This window comes from Triticum dicoccoides, chromosome 3B (assembly GCF_002162155.2).
Source record: "Triticum dicoccoides isolate Atlit2015 ecotype Zavitan chromosome 3B, WEW_v2.0, whole genome shotgun sequence".
NCBI classification, from domain to species: Eukaryota; Viridiplantae; Streptophyta; class Magnoliopsida; order Poales; family Poaceae; genus Triticum; species Triticum dicoccoides.
In genome coordinates, this window is record NC_041385.1 from 698,437,118 (window position 1) to 698,456,579 (window position 19,462).

Consider the following 19,462-nt stretch of genomic DNA (forward strand, 5'->3'; position numbering starts at 1 on the left):
GACTGCAGCTAAGCCCCCGAGTGAGAGGTTTGCTCTCCACTCGGTAGGATTTTTATATCTTAGGCGAGCACTGGGCTGCAGCTAAGCCCCCGAGTGAGAGGTTTGCTCTTCACTCGGTAGGATTTTTATATCTTAGGCGAGCACTGGGCTGTTGCTAAGCCCCCGAGTGAGAGGTTTGCTCTTCACTCGGTAGGATTTTTATATCTTAGGCGAGCACTGGGCTGCAGCTAAGCCTCCGAGTGAGAGGTTTGCTCTTCACTCGGTAGGATTTTGATAACTCAGGCGAGTACTTAGACTGCAGCTAAGCCTCCGAGTGGAAGTTTGGCTTACCACTCGGTAGGATTTTTATAACTTAGGCGAGTACTTGGACTGCGGCTAAGCCTCCGAGTGGAAGTCTGGCTTACCACTCGGTAGGATTTTGATAACTTAGGCGAGTACTTGGACTGCAGCTAAGCCTCCGAGTGGAAGTCTGGCTTACCACTCGGTAGGATTTTGATAACTTAGGCGAGTACTTGGACTGCAGCTAAGCCTCCGAGTGGAAGTCTGGCTTACCACTCGGTAGGATTTTTATAACTTAGGCGAGCACTGGGCTGCAGCTAAGCCCCCGAGTGAGAGGTTTGCTCTTCACTCGGTAGGATTTTTATAACTTAGGCGAGTACTTGGACTGCAGCTAAGCCTCCGAGTGGAAGTCTGGCTTACCACTCGGTAGGATTTTTATAACTTAGGCGAGCACTGGGCTGCAGCTAAGCCCCCGAGTGAGAGGTTTGCTCTTCACTCGGTAGGATTTTTATATCTTAGGCGAAACGAATTCGCAGCTAAGCCTCCGAGTGGGAGTCTGGCTCACCACTCGGTAAGGATTTTTACAAACTTGGGCGAAATGGATTCGCGGCTAAGTCACCCACTGAGGGGAAAATTTTATTGGACAAAAATAAAAAGTGACAAAAATTATGGAGGAACTATGACACTATTATTTTGAAATCCATGAACTACAGGAGTACTTTATTGCAACTCATCCGAGTGATAAACTTAAGTGTAAAATGGGCGGAGTAGTTCCGCGTCCCAAGCTCGGGGCTCGTCGATATTATGTTCGACGTTGTAAAGACGGTACGCCCCGTTGTGGAGAACTTTGGTGACGATGAAGGGTCCTTCCCAAGAAGGAGCAAGCTTGTGTGGTTTCTTCTGATCCACTCGGAGGACTAAATCTCCTTCTTGGAAGGCTCGACCCCGCACATTTCTGGCGTGGAAACGACGCAAATCTTGTTGGTAGATGGTCGATCGGATCAGAGCCATCTCCCTTTCTTCCTCTAAAAGGTCGACTGCGTCCTGCCGCACTTGTTCAGCTTCTGCTTCGTTGTAGATCTCAACTCGAGGAGCATTGTGGAGAAGATCACTCGGCAAGACTACTTCAGCTCCGTAGACCAAGAAGAATGGAGTTCTTCCGGTCGATCGATTAGGTGTGGTCCGCAGTCCCCAAAGCACCGAGGGAAGTTCCTCGACCCACGCTCCAGCTGCATGCTTGAGATCACGCATCAGTCGGGGTTTCAATCCCTTGAGAATTAGGCCATTGGCTCGCTCTTCTTGTCCATTCGTCTGCGGATGGGCGACTGAAGCGTAGTCGACTCGTGTGCCTTGAGAGTTGCAGAAATCCCTGAATTCCTCCGAGTCAAAGTTCGACCCATTATCCGTAATGATGCTGTGCGGGACTCCGTATCTGAATATCAGTTCCCTGATGAAGCTAACAACAGTACCGGCGTCAAGGTTCTTGATTGGTTTAGCTTCAATCCACTTGGTGAACTTGTCGACTGCCACCAGTACATGCGTGAAGCCACTTCGACCTGTTCTCAAAGGACCAACCATGTCCAACCCCCATACTGCGAAAGGCCAGACGAGTGGAATGGTCTTCAGAGCTGATGCAGGCTTGTGCGACATATTCGAGTAGAACTGACATCCCTCGCACTTATCCACTATTTCCTTTGCCATCTCATTCGCCTTTGGCCAGTAAAATCCGGCTCGGTATGCTTTGGCCACGATGGTCCGAGAGGACGCATGATGAGCTGCTTGGTTTTTCAGTCGGGGTATATGATGGAGCTCCAACCCCTCGAACTTATTTTCCAGCTTCCTCACTGCACTGCAGTATCCAGTCATGGCTGGGCTTCTCACGTCCCACTCCTTCATCACTTGGTTGACCACTAAATCTGAATCGCCATAGACCATCAGGAGACGGACGCCGAGTGAAATGGCCATGCGCAATCCGTATAAGAGGGCCTCATACTCTGCCTCATTGTTGGAGGAATCAAAGTGAATCTGGAGCACATATCTGAGCTTATCTCCTCTGGGGGAAACCAGGACAACCCCAGCACCGGAACCATTCAACATCTTAGAGCCATCAAAAAACATGGTCCAATGCTCCGAGTGAACCTCAGTCGGCTGCTGCTGTTCAATCCACTCGGCGAGGAAATCTGCTATTGCCTGGGACTTAATGGCTTTCTTTGCCTCAAACCTGATATCAAGGGGAAGAAGTTCAATCGCCCATTTCGCCACTCGACCAGTTGCATCTCTGTTGTGCAAAATCTCTGATAGTGGAGCGTCGCTGACGACTGTGATGGAATGATCAGAGAAATAATGAGCAACCTTCTTTGTGGTCATGTATATTCCATACACAAGCTTCTGATAATGAGGATATCTCTACTTGGATGGAGTCAAGACTTCAGACAAATAATACACTGGGCGCTGCACTTTGGAAGCTTTTCCTTCCTCTTCCCGCTCGACTGTAAGCACTGTACTGATGACTTGTCCTGTGGCTGCGATATAAAGCAACAGAGGCTCTTTGCTGATTGGAGCAGCAAGCACCGGCTGGGTGGAGAGCAGAGCTTTTAGCTCGGCAAACGCTGCATCAGCTTCTGGAGTCCACTCGAACTTGTCTGCCTTCTTCATCAGTCGGTAAAGAGGCAATGCCTTTTCACCGAGTCGTGAGATGAATCGACTTAATGCGGCCAAGCATCCAGTAAGCTTCTGGACATCGTGCACTCGCACAGGGCGTTTCATTCGGAGAATAGTGCCGATCTTTTCTGGATTAGCGTCGATCCCTCGCTCGGAAACGAGAAAACCGAGTAACTTGCCACCAGGAACTCCGAATGTGCACTTTGATGAATTGAGCTTGATATCATACCTTCTGAGGTTGGCAAATGTTTCGGCGAGGTCGGCGAGCAGGTCGGAACCTTTTCGTGACTTGACGACGATATCATCCATATACGCTTCCACATTCCGACTGATTTGAGTGAGTAGACACTTCTGAATCATTCGCATAAATGTGGCTCCGGCATTCTTGAGGCCGAATGGCATGGTGATATAGCAGAAGCACCCGAATGGAGTGATGAAAGCTGTTTTTACCTCGTCGGGTCCGTATAGACGGATCTGGTGGTACCCGGAGTAGGCGTCTAGAAAAGACAATCTCTCGCATCCCGCGGTCGAGTCAACAATTTGATCTATGCGAGGGAGAGGAAAATGATCTTTCGGGCAGGCTCGGTTGATGTGCTTGAAATCAATGCACATTCGGAGCGATTTGTCCTTCTTAGGAACCATGACGACATTAGCGAGCCACTCGGAGTGGTATATCTCTCGGATAAATCCTGCCGCCAACAGTCGAGCCACTTCCTCACCAATGGCTTTTCTCTTCTGGACGGCGGACCGCCGAAGATGCTCTTTGACTGGTTTTGCTGATGAGTCGACTCTTAGGCGATGCTCAGCCAGTCCCCTGGGAACACCTGGCATGTCAGCGGGCTTCCATGCAAAAATGTCCCAGTTCTCACGGAGGAACTGGATGAGCGCTTCTTCCTATTTCGGGTCGAGTGTTGTGGAGATGTGGGTCGGAGCTGCATCGGGGTCAGTCGGGTGAATGTGAACAGGCTTCGTCTCACCGGACGACTGAAATGCAGATTCTATGGCGGGTTTCTTGGATCGCAGCAAATCACTCGGATCTGCATTTTGCTTGTATTCTTCAAACTCGACCGCTGTCACCTGGGAATCAGCAATCTTTGAGCCCTTCTGAAAGCACTCTTCTGCCTTTTTCCGATCACCGGTGACAGTGATCACTCCTTTGGGGCCGGGCATCTTCAATTTGAGGTACACGTAACATGGTCGAGCCATGAACCGTGCATAAGCTTGTCTCCCCAAAATGGCGTGATATGCACTCTGAAAATCCACGACCTCAAACGTCAACTTCTCTTTGCGAAAATGTTTCGAATCACCAAACACCACGTCCAGAGCTATTTGGCCGAGTGACTCGGCTTTCTTCCCTGGTATAACTCCATGAAAGCTCATGTTACTGGCGCTCAGTCGGGACATCGGAATGCCCATTCCTTTCAGTGTGTCTGCATACAGCAAATTCAGCCCGCTACCACCGTCCATCAGCACTTTTGTCAGTCGAGTGCCTTCGACAACTGGATCGACCACCAGAGCTTGCCTCCCAGGGGTGGCAATATGAGTCGGGTGATCAGATTGGTCGAATGTGATGGGTGTTTGGGACCATTTCAGATAATTTGCTTTTGCTGGGGTAACCATGTTCACCTCGCGGTTAATGACTTTCAATCGACTCTTGCTTTCCACATCTGCAAAGATCATCAGAGTGGAGTTGACATGCGGATATCCTTCCTCATTGTCCTCCTTGTCTTCGGCCTTGTCCGACTCCTTTTCCTTGTCTTTAGACTGTTTTCCTTGAAACTGCAGGATCAGGAGTCGACATTGGCGAGTGGTATGCTTTGGGTAAATGATATTCCCCTCTTCGTCTTTCTTCGTGTGGATGTGACACGGCATATCCATCACGTCGTTCCCTTCTTTATCCTTTACCTTCTTAGGGTTCCAGGATCCTTTTGGTTTCCCCTTAAAACTTTCCATGAGCCACGGCCAGAGCCTCTCCAGGAGCTGCCGGTTCAGCCTTCCGCTTCTGTTTCCGACTGGTGTTTCCCTTCTCCGACTGGCTCGGCTTGTGCTTGCCGCTTCGGAGTCGGTCTTCTTCTTCACCGTTGGCGTACTTGGTAGCAATTTCCATCATCCGACTCAAGGTCATGTCACCGGTTCGACCAAATTTCAAACTCAATTCTCTGTTCTTGACACCATCCTTGAAGGCGCAGACTGCCTGATGATCAGACACATTCTCCACAGTATGGTGCAAAGTGATCCATCTCTGAATATACTCCCTGAGAGTCTCATTGGTCTTCTGCACGCAGACTTGCAGCTCCGTCAATCCAGCCGGTCGCTTACAAGTTCCTTCAAACGTTCTGACGAACACTCGGGACAGATCTTCCCAAGTGTAAATGCTGCTAGGAGGTAACTGATTCAACCACGCTCTGGAAGAACCTTCCAACATGAGGGGCAAATGCTTCATGGCCACCTCGTCATTCCCACCACCAATCTGAACTGCCACTCGGTAGTCCTCAAGCCAAGTTTTAGGCTTAGACTCACCGGTGAACTTGCTGACTCCTGTTGCCAACCTGAAATTGGGAGGAATCACTGCGGCTCTGATAGCTCTGTTGAAACATTCCGGACCAAAAACGTGTACTCGATTGCTCGTAGGCGCATCTCTATCGAGTCCACCTCGATGGGCTCTGTTCCGGTCGACCAAGCCTTGCACGATAATGGATCGCGCGTCGAAGCCTGGTTCTCTGGGGTCGACTGGAACTCTTCGCCCCGCACTGAGCTGACGTCTGTCATCTTGCTGCCGAGGAGCATAAGACCCACCCCTCGGAGGGGAATTGGGCACTCGACGCCTATCATCTCTGTCGTGTCGGTCTCCATATTGGTCTCGCCGATTCTCGCGCCCTTCACGCCGCGGAGGTGATCTGGGGCTGTGAGCCGACTGAACCGTATTTGCAGCGACGGATCGACTGTGAATTCTGTTGTGCGACTGCGACACGGCTGAATTCTGATCTCCTGCTGCCCGGAGCAGATCCCTAATCTGCATCAAGCCTCTGCCAGCTTCCGACTGAGAGGGCTGAATGGACTCTGCTATACGGGTCGCAGCTGCTAAATTCTGGATTGGGGTTCGATATACCTGAGTCGGCGGGAAGAGTTGACGTCGATTGGCGTCGGGAACTTGTTGCCGCGCGCGATCGTCGAGTGCTCGCTGAAGATTCTCCAGGTGAGCGCGTTCGGCCAAATTGGCCAAACGTGCCTCCTCAGGGGTTTCTCCTGCGATGGGAGTATGCAGGGCATCCATGTTCCTGCGGCGAAGTTCTTCTCTTTGCAGAGAGTCGAGTGGCTCGGGCTGGTACTCTTCGTGGTCTCGTGCAGGGTCGCCTCCGTCGCCTGCCCCACCATCACGGGCGAAGCCAGGGGGGCTGCGAGGCCCGTCGACCATCAGGATTTCCGCCGCTGGATCACTGCTATCGCATTCGGATGCAGTCTCTACGGAGCCAGTCGACAGATCAAACAGGCCGTAGAGAGATTCGTCAGGCTCGATTGCCGCAACTTGGGTGGTGGCCGTCTGGCGAGCCACCGCGTGTCTCACCCACCGCTGAAGCCTCGACCGACCCGAGCGCTTGCGCTGGCGGGAGACCGGGAGGGCGGTCGATAGGGGAGTCGACCGATATGGGGTCGACGGCTGCCGCAGCAGAACGCCGCGGACACATGCGCGAAAATGCGTCGCACCGCTGACGGGGAGCGCATCGACGTCGAGTGGAGCCTCCTGGAGCCAGGCAGAGTCGTCGGCGACGAAGGTGAGAGCACCGATACGAATCTCTCGACCCTCGACCAAAACTCCAGCAGCTACCATGATGAAAGTACTCGGAAGAATCGCAACTTCTCCACAAAATCGCTAAAACACCTGCCCCACGGTGGGCGCCAACTGTCGTGGATCTAAGTCTGACAGTAGAGTGGGGGTAGGTATGGAGAGGCAAGGTTCTAGCTATGAAGAGGTTGTAAACACAAGAGATGTACGAGTTCAGGCCCTTCTCGGAGGAAGTAAAAGCCCTACGTCTCGGAGCCCGGAGGCGGTCGAGTGGATTATGTGTATATGGATTACAGGGTGCCGAACCCTTCTGCCTGTGGAGGGGGGTGGCTTATATAGAGTGCGCCAGGACCCCAGCCAGCCCACGTAATGAAGGGTTTAAGGTACATTAAGTCTGGGGCGTTACTGGTAACGCCCCACATAAAGTGTCTTTACTATCATAAAGTCTACTTAATTACAGACCGTTGCAGTGCAGAGTGCCTCTTGTCCTTCTGGTGGTCGAGTGAGTCTTCATGGTCGAGTCCTTCAAGTCAGTCGAGTGAGTCCCTCGTAGGTCGACTGGAAGGTGATTTCTTCTAAGGGTGTCCTTGGGCAGGGTACTTAGATCAGGTCTGTGACCCTACCCTAGGTACATGACTCCATCAGCGGGTGGAGCATTTTCAAATAGGTCGTATCGTGTCTGCCAATCCTGCTGAGGGGGAGCGATACTACCTTCGTGTGTTGTTGAACCATGTTACGGGGAAAACATAATTTGAAGACTTGCTCACCGTCAACGGCGTGGTATGTGGGAGCTTTAGAGAGGCCGATGAAAGGTTGGGACTCATCGAGGCAGACAACACGCTCGACGACTGTCTTACTGAGGCGGAGCAGTGGGCTATGCCATGTTCTCTTAGGAGGCTCTTTGCAACAATATTGGTGCACTGCGAGCCAGGCGACGTGCGCGGTTTATGGGATAGACACCTCGAGCCTATGTCCGATGACTACCGTCGGACACGCACGTCCCCGAACAAGGTGGAGCAGATGGTGTTTCTTGACATTAGGGGTATGTTGTAGTCTATGGGTAAAGACATTATTGATTTCGCTCTTCCAACGACCGATGATGCGATTGACCCAACCGAGGGCGAGGCCAGAGAGATCATCGAGGAATCAACTATTGAGTTTGACGAAAGTGACACTAAATTGTCATCTTCACTGAATTTTGAGCAAAGGGCTGCATACGACGAAATACTAGCGTCTGTTGAACGTGGTGATGGGGGTATATTCTTTGTTGATGGTCCTGGAGGTACGGGGAAGACCTTCCTCTACAGGGCGATGCTCGCCAAGGTGAGGCACGAGGGCAAGATTGCTATCGCTACCGCGACGTCGGGTGTCGCTGCTTCTATCATGCCTGGCGGCAGGACTGCCCACTCAAGGTTCAAAATCCCATTGAGTTGCGATGATGGAGCATCGTGCAACTTCACCAAGGCAGAGTGGGGCCGCCAAGCTGCTAAGGGTGGCCTCATTGATACTATGGGACGAGGCCAGCATGACTAAGCAACAAGCGGTTGAGGCATTAGACAATAGCATGCGCGACATCATGGGAATACGCGGCCGACCCTTTGGAGGAAAGATTGTTGTTTTTGGCGGGGACTTTAGGCAGGTGCTTCCGGTCGTCAGAAGGGGGTCACAGGGCTAGATAATTGATGCAAGCCTCCGAAGTTCTCATCTATGGAAGAGTATGTGGCAGCTTCGGCTCATCACCAACATGAGGGCTGGTAATGACACTTGGTTTGCAGATTACTTCTTCAGGGTCGGTAATGGCACTGAGGAAGCCGACGACCAAGGCAACATAATACTCCCTGATGATATTTGTCTGCCATCAACAGGTGAGGTTGACGACCTGGAGAAGCTGATTGACCACGTGTTTCCAAGTCTAGATGACAACATGGCAGATTCGAGTTACATGACATCTCGCGCAATCCTTTCCACAGCAAATGACAACGTCGACAAGATAAACATCCGCTTGATAGAACGTTTCCAAGGAGATGAAGTAATCTACCATAGCTTTGATAGTGCGGAGTACGACCCATATGGCTACTACGTTCCTGAGTTTCTAAATGGATTGACTCCCAATGGTCTTCCTCCGCATGCACTCAAACTAAAGTTGAACTGCCCTGTGATACTTCTAAGGAACATTGATCCAGCTAATGGTCTGTGTAACGAGACTAGGCTTGTTGTTAGAGGTTTTGAGAGGAACACCATTGATGCAGAAATCATGATTGGACAACACGCTGGTAGGAGGGTCTTCCTTCCTCGAATACCTCTATGCCCATCTGACAATGACATGTTTCCTTTCAAGTTTAAGAGGAAGCAATTTCCTATAAGTCTTAGCTTTGCTATGACGATTAACAAGGCTCAAGGGCAGACCATCCCCATTGTTGGTGTTTATCTACCTAATCCAGTGTTCTCTCATGGTCAACTCTATGTTGCTTTGTCTCGAGCCACCGCGAAGAGAAACATTAAAATACTTATTCAGAAGGAGAAGCCAAAGGATAAGGCCAACAAGCAACATAACAACCCGAAGAAGCGTAAAAGACCGACCGTTTCCTTGCTGACTTCAATGAAGAACATCGTCTACAAGGAAGTACTTATAGGATGAAGTTAGGTCTTATAAGACCTGGTGGATTTTAATATGCAATTTACTCTTCCGATGGTCAAGAATTGCTGTAATTCGGTTGTATGACATATTTATTCATTTGGTATCTCGGTTGTTAGAGTTATACACCAATAAGTTCAAGTAATAAATCCATTTCAATAAATTTATATTATGTTATGTGTAATCTGATTTTGTACATGTCACACAACGTACTGTGTTATGTGTAAGACTAGAATCAGAAATAATGATTGGCTTCATGAAGATCTGCATCATGTTTAATTAATATTTAACCTTTATCACTGTTATTTGCTTTCCACTATCGCAATTTTTCTGGCAATGTATATGTCGCACAGCGTACCGTGCTATTTGTAATTTGATATTCCGAAAGAATGTTTGGCTTCATATAGAGCCGCTACCTGTTACATTTACTTTGTACAGTTTGATTAAAACCTGTAGCATGCATGTGATGTCATCATTTAGCATGCAGATCATATTTGATACATTGAATTTCAGTTTGTGTCATAAATTTATTTACATACTCATTAAATGGCTAAAATCTTACATGTTGGCCTACTGCCTTTAGCTTTATGACTGTGTATGACTGTGTAATATATCCTTTATTCAACCCAGTTTTATTTGGTGTACATTTTTCATGTACAGCTATAGCTATGAAGGTCTCTTTTTATTTAGTTCCCTAATTCTTGTTTATTTTTTGATGTTCTCATCCCTCTTTGAACAAGGAAATGTAAGTAAATATTGCAGCTGGCCCAAACTTGAATGAAGTGTTAATGCATTCAACGTAGACTTGTAAATGTTACAGCTGGCACAAACATGATTCAACGTAGTTCTAATAAAATCCCGTGTATAAGGAAATTTTAAAAGTGTTTATGAAAAATGTACAATACGTGCATGTTAACTATTTTAATTGCTCGTTTTAAAAACATTCCTAATCGGTTTATCACACATTAAATGTACGATGCGTCGCTTTGTTAAGGGTAATACACCAAAGCCAAAAATATTTAGGATGCATAATCACGTCGAGCCTATTAACCTGCCTATTAGTAGTACATATCCCGTTACGAAAGACGATTGGAAAGAATGTTTGGGGGATGGTTGGGGTTCTAGAAACGATCTAATTTTGCAGGCAACCAAGGAAACATGTCGCTCATTAAAACTCTCATAAAGAAGATCAATCAGTTGGAACATAGGCTTGTGAAGCACATGTAAGCATGCGACAAGAAGACGGAAATGCCTTGAAAGGAGCATTCATGAGTAGTTATACAATATTCTTTATAGCTTTTTATGTTTTATGTTTCAACGCTACTTAAGAGCAGTTTGCTTTGTAATCGATTTGGAGTCAAATTATGATAGTGTGAATAAAGAACAGATATTGTTTAATGCTTCCCTTTGAGCTTTGTCGCCTAACATGCTATAATTTTTTTTCTTATATGAATACGCGGTACAAATGCTGCAGTCCGTACTTTCCTTGAAATTTTCTTTTTATTACAAATGGCATTGACTGTGTTTGTGCTGTATTAACTAACTTACGTCATAAAATGCACAGGCTTCTCAATTAAGCATGCTGGTTTTGAAAGTGCGGCTGTTACAGTGTGCATATAGAATCAAATTAAAAAAGACACGCCAATTAAAAAACCGAACGAAGCAAGCCATCAAAGACCGACTAAACTAATTATTACTATCCCTACTAACTTCGATTTAATTTTTTGTTACTATTTAAAATGCCCGTAACATAGTCGTTGCAAAGTAACAAAACGACGTCTCATCACATGTAATAAAATCAAATAAGTTGTGATTTTATAAAATAACATATATAGTATAATAAAAGCTGAGTAATTAAATGATTTTTAAAATTGCAGCATGTTGGTAATTAACGGTAAAATATTTATTCGACGATATATTGGCGAATCTATGGTAATATATTAATTGCATGACTACACTTACCTTAACGCACTATCACCTTAATTATGTTGATATATCCTATTATTGCGTTCCTAAATAAAAATCTGAAGTCATCGTTATATTCCCGCAGTTTGTTATATTGAATATAGCGTATTCAGAGGCGAAAAGGAAACACTGATACTGGTGAGATAATTGACATGATTTCGATCAGATTAAGAATCTAAAATTTCTATAAATAAATAATTGATTCAAAATGTTTTAGCAATAAATTATTTGTTGCCAAAGAACTCTTAGAACATACTATTTATAATAGTTTCTATAGTAGAGGTTTTTTGACATAACCGGCCACATTCAAATGTTGAAAGAATTTTGATTATCCCGCCTGTTGGCCCCTTGGACTATATATATAAATGCCAGCACCTGTTCCCGTGCGCCCCTCTATCTTTCTTTAACACTTCATCCAATATCTCCCTGACCATGGTGATATCTTACTGCTCGAGGCCCTCGAGGAGGGTGATGGCGAATCCACCGGATACCATCATGCCTTTGCCTACCATCCCTCCGATGAACAGGCAAGTGCACAGATCTTCATGCTCGCTTATCTGACATCACCGTTTGTTGATCCCATCATTTCGTGTTATTTTATGTAGGTTCCTGAATTTTCAAAGTGTACAGATGGAACATATCTATCAAAGATGTTGGATCATCCGAGCACGGGTGATTTGGAAGTCCCATATCAGGGTGCATGCAATGGGAAACCCATACTTTTGTTGCATACTTCTGGACCAGGAAGTTAGTGATCACTAAATATAGCAACCTTTTTTAATGTATATACACAGTCTTGTTATCTGATTTTTTAAAAATTTCCAGGGAACAAAGATTGAAGCAATTGCCTTCAGCAACCAAGCTTATCGATTGAACGCCATTCTGCAGACCGGGCTAACTTATGACTTCAGTAGCGTCGGGATAAACCCCACGAAAATGCTAGATGGTCACTTCTGGTATCTATGCAAGGAGTTTGTCGTTGAACTAAATGATATAACCATGGTTAGGACATCGGTGCACAGTATTGCATCGACAATTTGTCCACCTTTTTTCCCACAACTTGGTGCCATATCCTTGCTACGGGACAAACAAATTACCGGTACAACATATTTTATTTTGTTTTTGCATATTTATCGATTTAACATTTTGTCTCACCCGGACTTAATTTTTTCCAGATGTTCTTGGTATTCTTGTCTATGCTGGTAGGATACAACATAGGTGGGATTCAGTATATAGACGGCAGGTCCATTTTGTTGAGATAGGCATCATGAATTTTCGGTAAACTCCAATCAGTACTTGAGGTTTTATATGATTATTAATATTTGATAGTTGCCTACCATCAACATATCTTTATCATTGCAGACGGGAGATACATTTTATACGCCTAAGCCAAGAGCATGCTGATCGTCACTTGTACCACTTGCAGCACACTGATAATTTTTTCGAGAAAATTGCAGTTACGTACATACAGGTTAACCGGAGGGATAAGTGCATGGAGACTATGAGGGAGAGCACATTCTTGTTCTCCCCCGACATTAATGATGATGTTCATCATCTTCAAGGTGAGTTCTATAAACTATTTCGATTTTTATGGCTTTTTTGTTCTTTTCTGTATTACGATGTTATCAGTTCTAACAAATTGTTTTTTCGTAGATATCCACGAAGCCTGCTTAATGACACTTGACGAAACAGTATCATATGTCAATGATGCAGTTGTAGCCTAGAAAAATGGACAGTAGATGAATTCAGTCCTTTTATCTACATTTGTAATAATAATGTATTCACACAGAACAATCATTTTTTTAAAGTGTGTTTTCTTTTTGCTTGACAACTCTAAGTGTAGCCATTATGGCAGTATTTTTGTACGCGTACTTACTTCGGGATATCTGGTTTTATAAAAAGGTTGTTTTTTCTGATTCGTTGAGATTGAACTGGAAGAAAATATTCAACTATAAAAAAAAGGAGAAAGATCTGATACACCCCCGTCATGTTTTTTATAATTAGAAAGAATCATCTACGTCTTAAGTATGACTGGACATATTTGGCAGGCAATAAAAGGCATTACTAATATATTCTTTTATATATATGCTGCTTCGACATCCTAATTGGCAGCGCGCAAGATATGATCCATCCAAAAGCTGAAATTATTTTATACTAAGAAATGAATAATATAGACATGCACGGATGGAATGATATGGGCACTTTCCATCGGCCTTATGTAACATCCGATGCTGAAAATCAGGCGTAACTAAAACTTTGCTTATTATTTGGCTTTCAACAATGGAAGTTTCCGTATTATTTGGACATCCTATAAGTCTATATGATGCAGCTGCCAAACAGGAACTGATCCCTTCATATAACCTCCGATGAGCTCCTGTTTGAACACCCACCCCAGTCTTCACCAATTTTCGATCACTCACGACTCTCATCAATGGAGGCTGTGCATGAGCCAGTTGATGTTCAGCTCGCACCACTAGAGGCTTTTCCCGCACCTCAGGAGGCTGCGGGCAACGTTAATGTCGTAGAAGATGCCATTGAATACATATTTTAATTTATCACTGTTGTCCAGGACGATGAGGCACTAAAGTAAGTTGTATTGCTCTTCATATTACTCTCGTACACATCACGCTAGATATCAGTTGGGCAACACAGCAGGCTAGACATAATTAACCATAATAAATAACTATATTATGTTTGGTTGTCTAGGTGTTATTTATTTTAGTATATATATTTTTTGCACTGTTACACCGCTTTTAAATATTTTATGTGTGACTCTGTATCCCATGTTATTTTTATTCATCTATAACATTAATAAAGACAAAATAGCTAACAGGCAAAAGAGCTAGCGTGTTTTAAATTAAGTAATTTTTTTCACTGCTTTATATTATACAAAATAGTTAGTCTAAATGTGATACAGTGAAGGATAAATGTTATTTGGTAAAGATTGGTCTGCATTTTTTGGGCAGCACAATCTGGATTAGAAGCGAACGGCCATATCATATTGAAATCAGCCTATGGATGCTCCAGGAAACAATTAGCCTTTTTGGAATAATTCATCCTGAGTGCTTCAATCTAGCAGTTCGTAAGCTTGCTAGCGCTGAAGTAGAGAGCACTGCAGGTACAAGAATGCTTGGAAATAAACATTTTTTCGACTTGCAGTTTCATTCTCTGGCACGGGCCCTCAGACACTCTTCGATGGAGCAAGAAACACGCACCACGGTGCTGATTGACAATGCCATTGTTCGGCCGTTTCCTAAATATGATGTGTTCAACTCTAACATTGTAAGATACTTATTCTTTAAATTGTTTTTGCTTATTCTATTTTGTACTAACATGCGTCTATTGACGACAGTATCTACTACCATTTGTTTCCGTGGATTCTCCGTACGGACTACTTGTAGTCGACATGAAAACTAGGAGGGTTCTCCCAATCGATCCATCAATCAACGTCTATGGTGGACCATACAACTTTCATAACACTGAGACGAGGAAGGAAATCACAATGTTGAAAGAAGAGTTCAACAATGTGTTGCAGATGAGGATCCCTGGTTGGAATACCAATCTCGATGACTGGTCAACGCACGACATCGTTTCAAACGGCAGGCGGTAATATAGTAAATCGATCACACGCGTTATAAGCAGACCGTTATAGTTATAATATAGATATTTTTTTGTAACAGCAAAGACTCCGCTTTACTTGTCCTACAGGAGATGGCTCACCAGAATGGTACTACTGATTAGGAAGACCACTCGTGTAAGTACACAATAACGAGGTTTATCGTGCCATTTATTTTCGAGCAATTTATAAATTACTATTTTTCCATCTTCTCTAGGATTCAATACAGCTCAGAAAGAACCTGCTGGTCCAGATGCTGACGATAAAAAACAATGAAGCAGCTGGAAACATACCAGATGAAATTAAAGCGGCATTGAGGGTTTTATACGACTGAATATGGTCCATTGCATTTTCGTATGTCGCAAATAAATGGCTACTACATCTTTGTTAGGGATCGTACTGAGAATTATCTATTTGGCAATACTTTTTTTTGTTTTGGATATTAAACATTTGTTTTGCGACACACCCTATAACTCCTGTGGGTTAACGTCAATTATAACAGTAAAGTCATGAACTACATAATTGGCAATACAAACTATATATAACTAACATGTCAATGCCTAATTATCAACATCAGCGCTAAAAGAAAATCACTTGTCGTAAATCACGACGCTTAAAGGCGATAAATGTCAACTGTCCCCACACAGAAACCTTGAATGATTTGACACACCAGCCGATGTAGCTAAGGCCAAAACTTCTTGCAGAAGGGAATAAAATACCCATCAGGGCCAAGAGGCTGCCTTCGGGGTGGCAGAGTTAATGACCTTCCAGATCTTCATCAGACAAAGGAATCATTAAGGCCTCATTCTCGGTGTTTGAGATCATGTTACAATTGTCCCATAGAAACGGAGAGATAGAGAGACAACCCTACTGCTTAGCCCCCAAAAGAGAAGAGAAGAATTCCATAATGTGGGATATGATGAGGGATTGATCCGAAGCCCTAACTCCATTGATGATGAGGCTATCTAAAGCAACTTATTCCGGCGAGGGGTCTAGCTTCTCAAGCTAGCTTCACATTCCGGTTCCCGATCAGTGTTGCAATCGAAATAGGATGAGGGAGAGAGGCGCCATGATGCATCAAGGATAGAGGACGAGGGGGAGAGGTGGCATCAGTAGACTATGCACATACCAATCTTTAGTAGGGGAACCACAATATGTCCCTGTGTTTATGTGGGCCAGGGCAGACCATCTGGGCTATTTCCTCACACTAAAGAAATAAAGCCTAACGCTTGTGACGTAGATATCTAAATATATGGTGGCCAAATGCATGATTAGCGCGTAGCGCTTTCCTAATAATTTTTCCCGAGGCGGCTGGGTTATGACAGGAGTGCAAGCTCAGTCAGATTCACTCAACTAGGTCGGGCTGTTAACACCAGTGACCTTGACCTCACTGCCAATGGAGTGCTGTTCAAATAAATAATATTCTTTGCTAGATTAAACTTTACCCAAGTGGTATTTTCGTTTTGCCCCAGGATCTGTAATAAAGTAATGGATGCGTTAGCCCCAGTAATGTGGCAGGATCAAGCACCTGAGTTTGTGGACGCTCTTGTAGCTAGCGACTCTGCTGAGCTGTCTGGTTAATGGTAAGCTTGATTCCCGCCACAAAAAAATGCTGGGAAAATATTTATTAGAGGAAAGGCACCGGTCCCCACAGTTGAAATCAGGGGGGTGCAGATTTGATAGGGAAATAAATCAGGGCCCCACCATTCAAATCATGGGGTCGGAGATTTATTTAGAGGGGGACAAACACTGGGCCCCATAAAACACGCAACCATCAACGCTTTCCGGGTGGGGATAGAGTGTTGCACTCCCTCACGACAGAGTAAGTCCGGTTTCTTTTATTTTTTTCGTTTGGGAAAGTTATGGGGTAAGGGAGACATAATTTAGGCAACATTTAATCTGTTACTGGTTTTATGCATAGTGTAGTCAAAACAAATATCTTGCCGATTTTGTTGATAGTATTATTTTATGGAAACATGCAAATAAGGAAGGACAGGGTGCACCTTCCTAACTGTTGTCGCACAATTCCCCACGGTCTCATATCTACTCAATAAAATCCTACGGGCTCCTTCCTCTCTCGCTTTACCAGTTGTACGACCGACTTTTTGCCCCGTCAATGGAAGCAATGGCGAATTTTGGGGGAGTGCGACACGCAGTCGACTACGTGTACGATTTCATAGCACTTTCCTCAGACGAAGAACTACTAGAGTAAGTTCTCACGGCCCGATAGATCTAATATTTTTTGCTCTTCATCGTTTAAGTCCACTGCCATGTACATGTATACTTTGCATTTAGAAGTTATACCCCCATAAAAAATCTTCCTGCCCTGTACATATATACTTTACGTTTAGATTAGAAGATATACCCTGGTCAGGATCACGTGGTCTTTGTCTAAGTTCGGATTTCTGTTACAAAGGCTGAATGTGTAGTTATTTTTCTTATACAAGTATATAAATACATATTCAATGGTTGTTACCAGATATTATATTTGTATTGGTAAATTGTGTCTAAAACCAGTGTTTTGCGGCGTCTAACATAAATAGCTGATAAGTATGAAACAAAATACGTATGAAACTGTGGTCCAAAACTATGGGGTCTAACACCTTTTACAACAATGTTGAACAACCTATAAACTACATGTTGAAATTTTCATCCAAAATTTACAACAATTTTTATGCAGGTCCATGTACTACTACGAAAACAGTTCAATCTGTTAGTTTATTGCCCGTACATAATATTAAAAATACTTAACTTGGTAGAGATTACAATATCTTTTAGGTCATTTAATGTGATATATACTACTGTTTAATTATTCATATCTTATAGACAGCAACACAGTTTTATCATTTGAGTTTAGGATTACTTGAAGTCATATAATTGGTATGAACCTTGATCTTCATTTTTTACAGCACAATCTGGATTAGGAGCCCGCGCCCATTCCCTATCGAGATTAGCCTACGGATCATCCGAGACACCATCCTAGGAGATGGACTTGTCCATCCGTTATGTTTCAATTTAGCTGTGCGTAAGATTACTACCGACGCATCAGAGAGGAGTGCAGGCACCAGCTCTGTTGGAAAGACACATTTTTTCAATTTGGGATTCCATGTGCAAGCACGGGCGCTAAGGCAGACTTGGTTAAGCCAAGAATAGTGCACCAATGCACTGATTAACAATGTCGTGCTTGAGCCTTTTCCAAGATACTGCGTGTTTCACACCCCTACAATTGTAAGTGTTCTCTTTCTTACAAATTAGTTGGTTACTTTGTTTGACATTTACCTTTTTCTACCAAATGCAGTATCTTCTACCACTGTCACTCGTGGATTCGTCCTACGGTCTTTTAGCAGTGAACATGGACATGGAGAGGACTATCGTTATTGATTATTCGAACCAGGATGTGTTTCATTTTGAGGAGGACCCCCATGGCACTGAACTTCAGAGGGAAGCCCTTTTAGTGAAGCAAGAACTCGGCTTTGTATTGCAACAAGAGGCCCCTGATAGGAACAGCCAACTTGTGGAATGGCCCGAACAAGATAACATTCATGTTTCACCTTGGCGGTACTATTCTAAATCTGGCTTGCATATTAGTGTGTGCTCTAATATAGCTAATACAATATGTTTTTTTTGGTGACAGTATGGACTCCGGATTCAAAGTTCTACAGGAGATGGCCCATCTGTATGAAACCATCGGTAATGACATGGTTCATAACATGCCTAGGACTAACGTAAGTGAATTTGTAATGAGGTTACATATTGCATATATTTGCTAAATATATATTCTTACTTTGTTTATGCATAATTTGTAGGATCCACAAAGTCTCAGGAAGCGACTAATGGTCCAGCTGTTGATGGTTAGGGATAACCAAGCAAAGGATAACATTCCAGAGCAAGTTAGAGCAGCGCTGAGATTTATTGGTGGCTAAGGAGGAGTTCTGCATCGATAAATAACTTATAATAAAATGATGTTTAGTTGCTTTCTAGGAAATATCTGTTTCAATGCCGGTGCTGATCAGATGATCAGTTGACATTTTGTCTTATATTTATGTTGGTTGGTATCCACTAGCTATAGATTGATGTTCGCATCCCCTAGCTTTGTTGGTTATATATCTATCCTTCCATCCATCTAAATATTACGAGAAGAAGGCCATATTAGTTTGGACCAGGTTTGGTGCTCCAGGTGCACCGGCAGGTGATGTTTTCAGATATTCAGTGCCTCGCAACATATACTACTACTACCTCGTATAGTATAACTCCATCCATACACGCACTACTATACTATACGAGGTTTTCTTCGTAGTAAAAAACACATTCCAGCTATCGAGTAGTAAATAAAAATATGATTGTCATACGGCACGTACCTTGCATATATTATATAAGTTTCAAGTTCTCCTTTATCTGCCTCTCTCGCTGATTCCTTCAATTCCATGCTTGCAAATAAACACTGATTATCTTTTATGTGTTCCTGAATAGAAAACAAAAATTAGAGAGAGCAATGGGTTTTCTTATTGATCAGTACATATAG

The 19,462-nt window shown here is 44.2% G+C and overlaps 1 long non-coding RNA gene across 10 annotated transcripts in view; it reads right to left on the reverse strand.

The window, feature by feature from the left end:
- Positions 1 to 19,462, reverse strand: part of LOC119277954 — a 38,032-nt gene that overhangs the window by 12,271 nt on the left and 6,299 nt on the right. For all 10 annotated transcript variants that reach the window (XR_005137385.1, XR_005137387.1, XR_005137386.1 and 7 more), the window contains one exon: positions 19,299 to 19,402. This is a non-coding gene — a long non-coding RNA (uncharacterized LOC119277954). The remainder of the gene's footprint in view (positions 1 to 19,298; positions 19,403 to 19,462) is intronic.